The sequence below is a fragment of the Stegostoma tigrinum genome, chromosome 1, assembly GCF_030684315.1.
Source record: "Stegostoma tigrinum isolate sSteTig4 chromosome 1, sSteTig4.hap1, whole genome shotgun sequence".
NCBI classification, from domain to species: Eukaryota; Metazoa; Chordata; class Chondrichthyes; order Orectolobiformes; family Stegostomatidae; genus Stegostoma; species Stegostoma tigrinum.
In genome coordinates, this window is record NC_081354.1 from 154797329 (window position 1) to 154810170 (window position 12842).

At 40.0% G+C, this 12842-nt stretch overlaps 1 protein-coding gene across 18 annotated transcripts in view; it reads left to right on the top strand.

The window, feature by feature from the left end:
- LOC125457292 (transcription factor 4-like) overlaps window positions 1-12842 on the top strand; it is a 610802-nt gene that overhangs the window by 269394 nt on the left and 328566 nt on the right. The window lies entirely within an intron of this gene.

Below are 12842 nucleotides of genomic sequence, written 5' to 3' on the forward strand. Positions count from 1 at the left end.
ATTGCAAAGAAGTTGGCTTTACAAACAAGTTAACATTGAAATCTGGCAACAACATGGACGCTTCTGAAAAGGGCCCGTTGAGTCATCTGCACTTGCAGGGGCGAGAAACAGTTTAACCCAAATATAAGTTGTATGAAATGGCGTTGAGGCAGCCTTGTGACTTGGATAAGATGAATTTAATCGATATTCTGCTAAATAAAATGCTCTCTTTACAACCCACTGGCTTCAGTGACTCTTTGGTACCTTTTAGGTTTTGCCTTTGCATGAGTGCTGGAAGGTTGCCCATTGATGTCATGGAAACACTTGAATCACTAAGAATGATTCATGTCTCTGCTTTCCTCCTATCCTCCCCCACACAAGCAGGAACCGTTTTTTTTAATTAACCCTTGCAGTATTTCGAATCCATATTCATTCTTTAAAAAAATGGCTTCAGAGCTTGTATTCCTTTTCTCCCCTTTATTTACTTATTTAAGCACTGTCCTTCCACCTGATTGATGTGAGGTGGGGTGGGAGTGTGAGTGGGGATCAGTGAAAGAGAACAGGAACAGTTACCACCAGCATGGCTTTTGTGTCGGAGCTAGTCCTTTCAACAGCATCCTTCTTCGTTCTTAACCAACACCCTGAAATCTCCCAAAGCAATGATCACTGGAGTACTCTGCTCTTACAGTGCTCAATCTAGCAGTTTATTTCAGAGTTGCCACTTGATGTCTGCATGTTAATAGAAAATGAATTTCAAGATCATCCATTTCTGCATTTGGGGGAATTCAGAGCTTACTGGGCATTGATAAACGTGACCATGGGTAACTCGTTTTTTTGGGGGGCAACAAAATACAAAAAGATTTTGAAATGCAACAGAATATTGGCAAATTTAAAACAAAGTGTGATTTTAATGAAATTGGGGAAGATAAGAAAAAGTATATCCATCACAGTCCTTATTACGTAATATTTGTGGCAGAGGCTTCAGTTCCTGTTTATTCGGCAGGGTAAAAGTATGAGCAGTGTGCTGCACAGAGAAATTATTGGTTAACATGCAACAGCTAGATTTGTAAAATATATAAATTGCTTAACATTTTTGGCATTCTACAATTCACGTTGTTATTTTCTGCTGTCCTAATATGCATTAGCCGAAATTGCTTTTCAGCTGAAGTAAGGATGTTAAAAATCCTGTTAACCGTTTGCAAATGTTTAAATGCTTTCAGTTCACAATGGAAATATGCAAAAAAAACGAGCAAAAAAGATGGCATTGCAAAAACATTACGTTTAGTTTTCATCGAATATAAATCTGTTTTCAAATTCCTAAAGTCTGTTTACAATCTGTTCTGTATGTTGGCACCTGCTATGTAAGTTGCTCAGCTTATTTGATCTCCTTGTTTTGGCCAGTTTTATAAACGTACAGAACAACCTTATGGTCTTGATTGATATTTACAACTCTACATGAAGAGTTCCAAAAAAAAGCATTTATTTTTGTCTTTCAAATACTGGCTTCACTGTAGTACATTTTCTGACGTTGCATTATTTTGAAATGTTGAATAAGTGAATTTTCTCTTGTTCACAAAATGAATAAATTGAATAGATCATAGTAAATTTTCTGTCTAAAGACATAAAACTTAGACATGGGATGTTTTCTGAAATAAGATTAAAACATTTCTAGCATTGTTCAGAATATTCCTTTTATCTGCCATAAGATAGAGTAAGTACTCTATTAATATTCTATTCTCCTGTTTGATTCATTCTAAAATCTAAAATATGCTTTTTCTGAAATTTATGCACATTTGGGAATCAAACTTGAGATGTCAACATTGTCTAACATAAATTAGTTTGCCGTGTGATGGAGGGTGTGGGGAATGCAAAGAAATAAAGACAATAATTTGATGTGTACATATGTCAATGAACCAAAGGCACTATGTCACAGCAGCTTAGCTTTATATGAACTCATCCATCAGCTGGAATTTCTGATTTTACTTGGTCTTTCAACCAACCTTTAGTGGTAGAATGATGACAAATGAACAGAAATCTGCCTGTGCAATCACTACTTGCAGTATTTTCTTCACCAAACTGAACTGGTGAAGGATTGTGGCTAACGTATTCAAAAGCAAAATTTTGACCTCACCCTCTTTGTATCATCACTATATGATGTAAATGGCAAACTCTGTACTTTAGTATGAACAGCGCTCTGAGACGTTCAGTATTAACAATGCAAAAGCGTTATGCATGTACACATTATTTTTGTCTGTAGTACTTCAGATGTCCAGTAATGTGTGCACAACACACTGTGCTCTGCAAACTTTACTGATGCAGCTTGAGAGAATAAATGAAGCAAGGGCTGCAATTGTGTGCAACCTTTGAATCAGTTCACCACAGTGTTTACTTAACATCAGTTACTTTTTTTTTTGCATTGATCCTGTGTCTAAGTTGCTTTGAGAAGAAAGTAGTTTGCCTCCTTGAACAGATGCAATTCCTACACCACTGATGCTCCTAGAATAGTGATGCAGAGGGATATTACAGGTGATCAGCCAAATATAGTTGAATAGGATGGTGTGTGATAGTATCTTATAGTGTTGCTGCCGTTGGTACAGGTGGCGCAGTGATTTAGTGGTTAGCACTGTTGCATCACAGTGCCAGGGACCCAGATTGAATTCTACCCATGGGTGACTGTGTGTGGGGAGTTTTCACATTCTCCCCGTGTCTGCGTGGGTTGCCTGCAGTTTGTTTCAGTTTCCACCCGCAGTCCAGAGATGTTCAGATTAGGTGGACTGGCCGTGCTAAATTGCCCATAGTATTCAGGAATGTACAGGCCAGGTGGGTTAGCCATGGGAAATGCAGGGCTAGAGGGACGGAGTAGTTCGGTGGGTCACTGTGGACTTGATGGGCTAAATGGCCTGCTTCCACACTGTAGGGATTCTACAAATCCTGTGGTACAGCAAGGATGTATTGCTGTATTAACCTTGGTGAGTTGTTGCAGTGTGTTTTATATGCGGTACTTTGAACAGCCATGCTGTAGCAGTAACTGAGAAGTGGTTCGTCAGTTGATTGTAAACTTTTCTGGTCGAATAAATAGTTTGATTTTTCTAAAGTAAAAAAGACAGATGTTTATATTTTAGCAGCAGAACAATACATTGTGTCTATATGTGAAATTGTTATTGCCTTTGCAAATATTACATCCCTTTACTGTGAACGCTGCTGTGTGAGGGAATTCATAGAAGAATCAAAGGAGTTTAAATGATAGAAGGAATCTATTTGGGCTTTTTGTATACAGTTCTTTACCAGAGTAATCCAAAACTAATCTCACTGCTCTGTCGTCATGTCTGTGTATCTTCCTTTGCCTCATTTAATTATTCACTTTTCCACTTTTAAAAAGAAATATTATGATCTCTGCTTCGACTTTGGCAAAGCATTCCATCTTTTAACACAAAGAAATTCCTCTTGAGATAGTAGGAACTGCAGATGCTGGAGAATCTGTCATAACAAGGTGTAGAGCTGGATGAGGACAGCAGGACAAGTAGCATCAGAGAAGCATGAAGGCTGATGTTTTGGGCCTAGATCCTTCTTCAGAAAAACTTCAGCTTTCCTGTTGCTCTGATGCTGCCTGGCCTGCTGTGTTCATCCAGCTCCACACCTTGTTATCTGAAATTACTCTTGATCCTGCTTGTCATTCACTTAGTGACAATTTTAAATTAATGACTTCTTGGTCAGCCGCAGGAAATATTCTATTTAACGATCTATTCTCAAATTCTGTTAAAACGTTCTGTGATTTTATAAACCTCTATCAAATCTCTGCTGTGGTGGAAATAATCTTAGTAATTGAAGTCATCCCTTATAACTTTAGTTTCCCATCCTGATAGTGAATCTTCTGACTTACATGTTCTTATTCATAATAGGCTGCCAAGTAGCTCTCACTGTGACTTTACGATTAGCTTGTATAAACAACAATCCCATTGCACTTAGAATCGTAAAGTACAGAAGAGGTCCTTCAGCCCATCACATCTGTACTGCGAAGTTACATGACTAACTACATTAGTCCCACTTTCCCTCTCGAGGCCCATAGCCTTAAGTGTATGGCATTTCATATGTTCATCTAAGTACTTGTGAGCTTTCCTGCCTCAACTACCCTTGTAGCCAGTGCATTTTCGGCCCTTTCTGTGGTGGGGTGGGGGGGATGTTCCTCAGATCCTCTCTAAACCTTCTGCCTTTCGTTGTAAAATTATGTTCCCTTGTTCTTGAACCTTTGATTAAAGGGAAGAGCCGTTTTTTTTTGTTTAAACTGTCCACGACCCTCACGGCCACCCTCAATCTTCTCTGCTCCAAAGAAATCAACCTAAGTTTATCTAGCCTATCTTGGTAGCTGAAATGCTCCCTCCTGGGCATAATCCTGCTGATTCTCTTCTGCAGTCCCTCCTGTGAAATCATATCCTTCCAATAGTGTGGTAACCAGAACTGTACCCAGTACCCCAGGTGTGGCCTGGGCAAAATTCTGTCCAGCTCCAAAATAACCTCCCTGCTAATATAATCTATGCCTCAATTGATGAAGTCAAGCGTCCTATATGGCACCTTAATAATGCTATTAACCTGTCCTGCTGCCCTAGATCTGTCTCTGAATTTCCAATAGTAAAATCCTCTAACACTGTTGGCCTACTATTGGATTTCATCTATTGAGTTAATCACTTTGAAAGAATTGTGCTTTTGGATAGTAAGTGTAAAGTTCCTCCTTCACCCTTTTTCATATTTTTATTGAATTCTATGAGTGTTCCTGAACATTGTGCAGCTATAGGTGCGCATCAAAAAAAAATCATGTTTGGACCTTACGATGGAAGAAGGTCTTCGTTGAAGGTGATTGGACATTTTATGTATTCACTGGCTTTCTGTAAATCAGTAAAACAATGACACTGGTTCTGAATCCACAACCCCAGATTTTCTTTAAAATATCTCAGAATGTAGGATTTCTACACGTGCGCTCAGGGCCTCAACTCTTCTCCATTTATCTAACACACTCTTTTCACACCCATAGGCTTAAGTAATTTTGGAGAGCGATCAGTCGCAAAAATAACATTTCAAATACAGATCAGTGAAACCACTGAACACCATTTGGTCTAGTCATAGCTATAATATAATTCTGTAATGCATTATCCATTTTGCTACCTTCTGCCCTGGTGCCTAAGAAATGTCCACCTTTTTCCACAACTGAGGATTCTGTGCCTCTGTAGTTTACAGGAATCTTGACTGTGTCCCACCCATTTTCTGCACCTGCCCTCACCTCTTCTCTTCCTTCTGACAACACTGATAGTGCACCCCACCAGGGTTCATATCCAAAGGATTGTAAGCCGTCATTTCCTCTACTACCAGTGGGACGCCACCACCAGACACACATTCCCCTGCCTTATCTTGTTGCATTCTGCAGAAATTGCTCTCTCTGGGACACCCTCATCCACTGCTCCTCCCCTCCCAATACCTCCCCATAGCCTCTCAGCACCTTCCTATGTAAGAGAAGAAGGTGTAACATCTACTTCCTCCCTCCTCAGTATCCAAGGCCCCAGATGCACCTTCCAGGTGAAACAATTTATTTGCACTTTGCTCAATCTAGTCTTGTGTAATCACAGCTCACAAATGTGGCCTCCTCTACAATGGGGAGACACATTGTAAACTGGGTGACCGCTTAGTGGAACACCTACGTTCTGCCTGGAAAATGACCCTGAGCTACCTGCCACTTCAACGCATTGTCATGTTTTCTGGCCAATATTTCTGCCCTGGGTCTGCCTAAATGCTGTAGCAAGGCTTAACGCAAGCTGGAAGAACAGCATCTCATTTTCTGTTTGGGGATCCTGCAGCCTTCAGGACTCGACATCAAGTACAATAATTCTAGAGCCTGACCTTCTCCCATGACCTTTACACACCCTCACACATAGGCCCTTTCACATGAGCACAGCCAATCCATTTGCACCTACTTATGGTCCCCGTTATCAGCTTCTTTCTCTCCGTGGTTTACCATTATCCTGTCTTTCTGTCTGCCTCTCTCTCTCTGAGATCTGTGTCCACCTATTACTTACACCCTTGTCTTTTCACCATCAGCCGCCCACCCTACCTCTGCCTGTCATCAGCATATATACTGTATTCTTTTTCTGGCTGCTGCTGGTTCTGAGGGAAAGTCACGGGACTCAAATGCTAATTTTCCTTTCTCTCCACAGATGCTACTGCACTTGCTGAATTTCTCCAACAATTTGTTTTGTTAGAATCACACATCTCCTTTTCCTGTTACCCAGTCCTGCTTTAAATATGCTTAAAAAATCAAGGTAAGTATTGTGAACAGAAACCCTGGAAAAGGGAGTTACCGGAACAGCAATGTTTGTAACTTTTAAATTAACCTCAATCTGAAAACAGCTAAATCTTGGAGCCTTATTGGAACAATATTGATAACAAAAGATAAATTATGAACTACATGGCACAACATACTTCCTGATAGAACTTTACATTTTGACTCTTAGGGGAGTATGCAAGTACACCATAGTTCACTGCAGTTTTAGCGTAGATGGAAGCCATTTTGTGCGAACGATAAGTCTATGTTGGATCTATCTGGCCTAGGAACATTTCCTATTGCTTGAGATAGAAGTCAGTATTTCAGAGCAATTTCATGGACCTGGCTTAGTGGTCTTGTCTGACAGATTGTGACCATTCTAAAGTGACTCACTTTGTACAGCACAGCTTTGTTTCTGTTTTTGTTCCACCCAGTACTGTTATTGTTTGTGGGGTATCTGAGTAGATCAACAGTGCCATCAAAGCTACTCAACAACAATTAGCATGTAATTACTAGTGTTTCTTTTTGCTCAGGGCATCAGTTCTTGTATAGCAAGTTCACAGCACCTTTCAAAAATATCTATGATGATATTTCTTTCAGTTTTAACATGTAAACATAAATTTAAGCAATTTGTTTAAATCATTTGACCCGATAAGGATCTAAGCAAACAGCAGTAAGTTAAAAGAAACGTTTGAAAGGAATGACGTGATCATGTTTAAACTGTCAGATTGCAAACAATGCTTTGGTGGATCCTGTGAGGAAAATATGTTTTAAATGAGGCTCGTTTATAGCTGTCTCTGATAAGAATGGGACCTAGATTATTAAAGACTTTTCTGCTGGTGGTGATGGAATGGGAGCTGGGGGAGACTGGGCAGGGTTATTGGGCGTGTGTGCTAGGTTTGTACGAAAATTCAGAGCCAGAGGCAAGGAGTGTTTGGAGCCATTACGGAACTTCAGTGCCAAGGGATCCAACCATTTAAAAGCATTCGGTACCTGGAGACCTAAAGTAGACCATCAACAATGGGAATAATTGGTGAGCTGAACTTGATTTGGGTTAGGACATTGGCAGCAAAGTCATAGAAGAGCTGATGTTTACTGGTGATAAAGGATAAGAGTCCAGCGAGGTTGGTATTTGAATGACTGAAACTGGAGGTAGCCATGGATGAATGAGTATTTTTGGCACAGATTGGCTGAAGGTTTGCAAAGAATGGGATGTCACACGAGGTTGGAATTGGACACTCTTTGTGATATGGTTTTGACTTGGAACCTCTGAATACAGTTCAGAGATTTCTAATAGTTTGCCTCACATAGAGGCAATGACGAGAGAGGGAGAGAGATGTAGTCACTAATAAGAAAATGAAACCTATGGTGGAAGAAGAGAACGTTGACCTTCCCAAAGTTTAACGGGACGAAATGGTGAGTCATCCAAAACTTGACATCGGACAAATAATTTGATAGCACATATTGAGAGAAATGATGGAGAGACAGAGTTGGATGACATCAGTATCCATGTTAATACTGACTCTTGTATCTGCAGTTGATTTCTCTAAAGGCTAGCATACAAATGAAAAGGAGCACAAGAGCTTGAACTGCCCCACCTCTCAAGTTTTCTTTGAAAAGTCTGGTACTGACTTGTTTGATCACATCATTTCCATTTGTTACATAAAGGATCAGAGCGCTGTGTTCTTTTGATTACTTTGCGTCTGCTTAAGAAAATTGGTATGTCCTAATTATTATCTCCGCTTAATTAATATCCTGACATTTGAAGTATTTCTTTCATTTAGTTTCTAATGTGCTCTTAAAGTTTTGGCTTTGATCATGTCTCACCTCCAGGTAGCACACTTGAGGGCAAGGAAAATTCAGTGATCTTCTCTGCATTTGAACATAGAATGACACAATCAGCTCAGAAACGGGCCATTCAACCTAACTAAGCTGGACTAGTGTTATGCTGCACTCTTGTTGCCTTTGTGGTCAATGGTAGACACTTTTGCCTCACCTTCTGGAAATCAGGTTTTTTGTCCATGTTTGAATCAAAATTGTAATGAGGTCCAGAGCTCCGTGGTCCCAACAGAACCCAAACTGGGCGTCACTGACCAGGTGATTGCTGAGCAGGTGTTGCTTGATTAACACTGTTGATGACTCCTTCCATCACTTTACTGACAGTAGAGAGTAGACTGACGGGGTGGTAGTTGGCCAGGTTGGATTTATCCTGCTTTTTATGTGCAGGAATATCTGGTCAACTAAACACATTGTTGGGTAGATACCAGTGTTGCAACTGTACTGCAAGAGGTTGGCTATGGGAGCAGTAAGTTTCTGGAGGACAGTCTTCAGTACTATTGCCTGAATGTTGCCAGGGCCTCATAGCCTTTACACTACACAGCACCTCCAATGATTGGGGGGTTTAAAACATTTATTCGTAAATGGGATGAGGGTGTCACTGGCTAGACAGCATTTATTGCCCATCCCTAATTGCCCAGAGAGCAGTTCAGAGTCAACCACATTGTTGTGGGTTCGGAGTCACCCGTAGACCAGACCAGGAGTTTCCGTCACCAAAGGACATTATTGAACCAGGTGGGTTTTTCTGACAATCGACAATGGACTGAAGGCTGGTAGCTCTGATGCTGAAGGAGGTTGAGATGAATTATCCACTCAGCGCTTCTGGCTGAAGATTGCTGTGAATGCTTCAACTCTGTCCCATGAATCCCTGCGCTGTGGTGGATATCACACATTTAGAATTTTATCTTCTTGGGAGACACTCAGTGTTCTGAGGCACTAAAAGTGGAAGCAGTTCAGCTGCTTTTTTGTCTCACTTGAGTACATACCAGGTTTGTTTGTTGGCCCTTGCTCAGTTTCTCAAGAGTGACAAGAAGGCTATGGTCATAGCAGACCTGGTGATTATTTTTGTCATTGAGCAACAGGCTGTTGATAATTTTCGATTCTAAGTATGTGAAGCTGTTGTTGATGATGATAATGACAGAAGGTAGAGTCTGTACATCCTGGAGCATAACTCGAGCTTTCTTGATGTTGATTGCCAGAATCAATGTCTTGCAATCTTGTGGAGCTGATCTACAAACTGTTGCAAGAGATTCTTGGTATTGGATATCAGTACTTTGTTATCAGCAAACTACAACTCATATACTTGGACATTTGGTTTTGGTCTACACCAATTTAACAAATATTCTCCACTTTTGAACTGTATACCACAGAGAGAAATCCTCCACTTTGTCAACATTTTCAATTTTCCTTACTGACTGCAGTGTTGTTTTTAATGAATTATTCACTTGTATACTTGAGGTCCCATTGCTTTTTGAACCTCATTCAGTTTCTTGTTTTCTAAGGTGTGTTGTCACCTCACATTTATGTATCTTTGTTTATTTGCCCTTTAACTGTCCAGTATGGCTCCATTAACCACATTGAATTACCCAAATGAAACAAGTAAGATGTCATGACTGGCACAGTGCACTATTAATTCAGCAGTTCTCATTTTTTAGTGGGAGTTATCTTGTTTTCTGATCCCATTGTAGATTTAAAGCACTTTGTGGATTTTCTGATTTCAGTAAGCAAGAGAAGAACACTCATTCCTTCTCAGCATTATGCCATAGTTACATCAAAAGGAAAGTTTTACTTTTAAGGTGTTTTTGTTTCAGAGCCAAGGCACATTTTCTTTTAAATTCATACTTATGCTGGTCTCTTTCTCTTAGTACATATACATCAGTGAAAATTGCACATTCAGTGCTAGCCAATAAATAATCTTTTTTAAAAAGAAAAGAAAGCACCTCCTATGCTAAGAAAGAAATTGTGAAAATGCTCAGGAACCCAGTGAGCAACTGAGGCTGGTTCTATTTCAGAAATCGAAAGAACTGCAGATGCTGTAAATCAGGAACAAAAACAGAAGTTGCTGGAAAAGCTCAGCAGGTCTGGCAGCATCTGTGAAGAGAAAGTCAGAGTTAACGTTTCAGGCCCGGTGTCCCTTCCTCAGAACTCCTTCCGTTCTAAGGAAGGAACACCGGATCTGAAACATTAACGTTGATATTTTCTTCACAGACACTACCAGGCCTCCTGAGAATTTCCAGCAACTTCTGTTTTTGTTCGTGATTCTATTTCACTTGGGAATCTTCTAGCCGAAATGAAGTTTTCTACATTGAATAGTGACCATTTATCGTCTTCCTGATGTAGACAGATCTGCTTGAGCATTTTCTGTTTTTATTTGGGATTTCTGTTCTTCGTCATTCATGTTTTTGCTTTCACTTCTTGCGACTTTCAAGTGGATCTTGGTGGTTTTCCTGGAACACAGTGCGCAACTCTATACATCAGTGAATGTCACCACAACACTGCAACAAACTGCCATTGATGTACACCTTACAGCACTCACTCACTCACCTCCACAACAGTATAATAACAGTAGGAGTGGAAGATTCAGTTTTCCATTTTAAAATAGCTGCTAATGTACATAGTATAAAACAACGGATGTCGTGCCAGGAGTTACAATTTCATAATCCAGTTGTTTATAGTTTTGCTGAATTTTAGAAATCGCATTCTGCTGTTTTAGTATAACAAAGTATGAAGCTGGATGAACACAGCAGGCCAAGCAGCATCTCAGGAGCACAAAAGCTGATGTTTCGGGCCTAGATGAAGGGTGTTATGGATGTTTTGGCATGCTGCAATTACATCAGAAAGTCATCTTCAGTTTTGATACAAAGTCGAGGTCGTGGTTGATCGAAGCCACTCCATCACAGCCGTGTATGAGAGCCTGAAAGTGGTAGCTGGGGAACTGATGCTAATGAGACAATGAGTGAAAACAGGCAACAGTGGAGCAGTTTGTTGAAATTGGAGAAGTTGAAGCAGTCCTTCTTGGACCGAAGCAGGTTAAAAAAGATTTATAGTTTACTTATGGTACTTAGATGTTGCTATCTGGGCCAACGTTTATTGTGCATCCCAATTATCCTTGGTGGTGAGCCACCTTGAATCCTTGCAGTCCACAAAGGATACGTATACTTGCTACTATTCAGAATGGAATTCCAGGATTTTGACACAGCAGTAATGAAGGAAAGACAATATAGTTCCAAGTCAGGATGATATGTGGCTTGGAGGATAATTTACAGGGTCTTCTTTGCTCCCAAGTATCAGCTGCCCTTGACCTTCCAGGTGATAGAGATTGCAGCTTTAGGAGGTGTTTTCAAAGGAGACTTGGTTAAATATAATTTTCTAAAGAAGTATGCTGATGAATGGAGTACAACATTTGATCCAGCATGATGTAATGAAAGTTGACTAATTTTGTAGACGAAACTTGAAGGATAAGTGACCATACAATAATAGAATGTTTGCTCTCTGATGAAGGGTCTTGGCCCAAAACGTCAGCTTTTGTGCTCCTGAGATGCTGCTTGGCCTGCTGTGTTCATCCAGCTACACACGTTATCTTGGATTCTCCAGCATCTGCAGTTCCCATTATCACTGAATAATAGAATTTTACATTGTTTGAAACTAAATACGTTAAAACTGTTCCCAAGTTGTTAAATTTGAATGAAGGAAATTATTCGGGTATAAAGGGCAAGCCGGCTGAGCTGGATTGGGACAATGCATTAAAATGTATGAGAGTACGTGGCAATGGAGAGGTTTTAAAAGAATTATTAGGTCATTTGTGCTAACCATACGTTTCCTCAAGCTGCGAAGAAAAACAACAGTCATATAACTGTGGCTATCGAAGCATGTTAAGGATTGTATAATGTTAAAAGATTTAAATTCTTAATAGAAAACTTGTTAGGAAAGGTGCTAAACCTTAATGGTGCTAAAATGTCAAAGGAAGACTAAGAAACTGATAAATAAAGTGAGAATGGAATATGATAGTAAATCAGCAAATAGACATGAAACTAGACAGTAAAAGCTTCTATAAGTGCCTAAAAATGAAATGTTTGGCCAAGCAAATATGGGTTCATTACAGACTGAGTCAGGAGAATATATAATGGGCTATCGACAAATGGCAGAGAGGCTAAATAATTACTGTTTGTTTGTGTCTGTTGAAGCAGCTGTAGGAAATCTCCAAGAATTCAGGATCCAAGAAACTATGGAATGAGGAATTGAAGGAAATTTTTATTAGTAAAGAGGCCTTGATGGTGAAATTAATGGGTCTGAAGGCTGATAAGTCCCTGAAACCTGGCATTTAACATCCCACAACGTTGACTGCCGTTACTATGGAAATAGTGGGTGGTGGGTTGGTCATCTTCTTCCAAAATCAGATTCTAGAATGGTGTCTGCAGTTAGAAAGATGGCATTTACTACCTTCCAATTTACGACAGAAACTGACAACAGCAGACTTACATAAGTAATAAAATGTGAGGCTGGACGAACACAGCAGGCCAAGCCTCACATTTTATTATCTTGGAATCTCCAGCATCTGCAGTTCCCATTATCTCTCTCACTTACATAAGTAGTCGGACATTTACACATTATTATAAAGCAGGAGATAAATGAACACTTGAATCTGATTGGGCATAGTCAGCATGAATTTGTGAATGAGGAAATTGCGTTTGGTGAACTTGTTGAAATTCTTTGAGTATGT